Consider the following 550-nt stretch of genomic DNA (forward strand, 5'->3'; position numbering starts at 1 on the left):
CCCCCCAGCACCAGCCCCCAAGCCGGCGGCGTGGTGGCCGGGACAGCCCATGCCCACACCAGCTGCCGGGACCTCCCAGGTGGCACCTCCTCCTCGCTCGCCCCAGGACCAGCTGGGACACCTAGGGACGCCCTGAGCAGCCCGCAAGGGTGCAGAGCTCTCCGCACACGGGGGGCTGCAGGGTGCGCAGGCCGCCGCCACCTCCTCGGACAGCCCCGCGGGCTTCCGAGTGCTCCGAGCCCGGGTCTGTCCTTACCGACGCGCAGTCCTCCCTGCCCGTTCCCGAACTACAGGTGGTCCCAGCACTTAGGTAGAGGGTCCTGGCCCTGCTTCGTGGGCAGAAGAGTTTCCGCGAAGTAACTTCGTGGTGGGTGAAGGCTGCCCTAACTGCCCGGCCCTGCTAGGCCCGGCCAACCCACCCGCCCACCGAGCCGGTGTGCGCAAAGCGGGTCCCAGGCCAGGGGTTCAAATCCCGCCAGGTCTGGCCCAGCCCCGGGGGCTCCGAGCGGGCCGGGTCCCTGGCACTCCGACGGGGAACGCTGTGCGTCCG

The 550-nt window shown here is 71.6% G+C and overlaps 1 protein-coding gene across 2 annotated transcripts in view; it reads right to left on the reverse strand.

The window, feature by feature from the left end:
* Positions 1-351, reverse strand: part of MIER2 (MIER family member 2) — a 26,207-nt gene extending 25,856 nt beyond the window's left edge. For both annotated transcript variants that reach the window (XM_027769544.1, XM_027769545.1), the window contains exon 1: positions 257-351. The gene's annotated coding sequence lies outside the window, so the exon portion shown is untranslated. The remainder of the gene's footprint in view (positions 1-256) is intronic.
* Between the last annotated feature and the right edge of the window lie 199 nt (positions 352-550).

This window comes from Tupaia chinensis, unplaced genomic scaffold (genome assembly GCF_000334495.1).
Source record: "Tupaia chinensis unplaced genomic scaffold, TupChi_1.0 Scaffold149964_1, whole genome shotgun sequence".
Classification (NCBI taxonomy): Eukaryota; Metazoa; Chordata; class Mammalia; order Scandentia; family Tupaiidae; genus Tupaia; species Tupaia belangeri.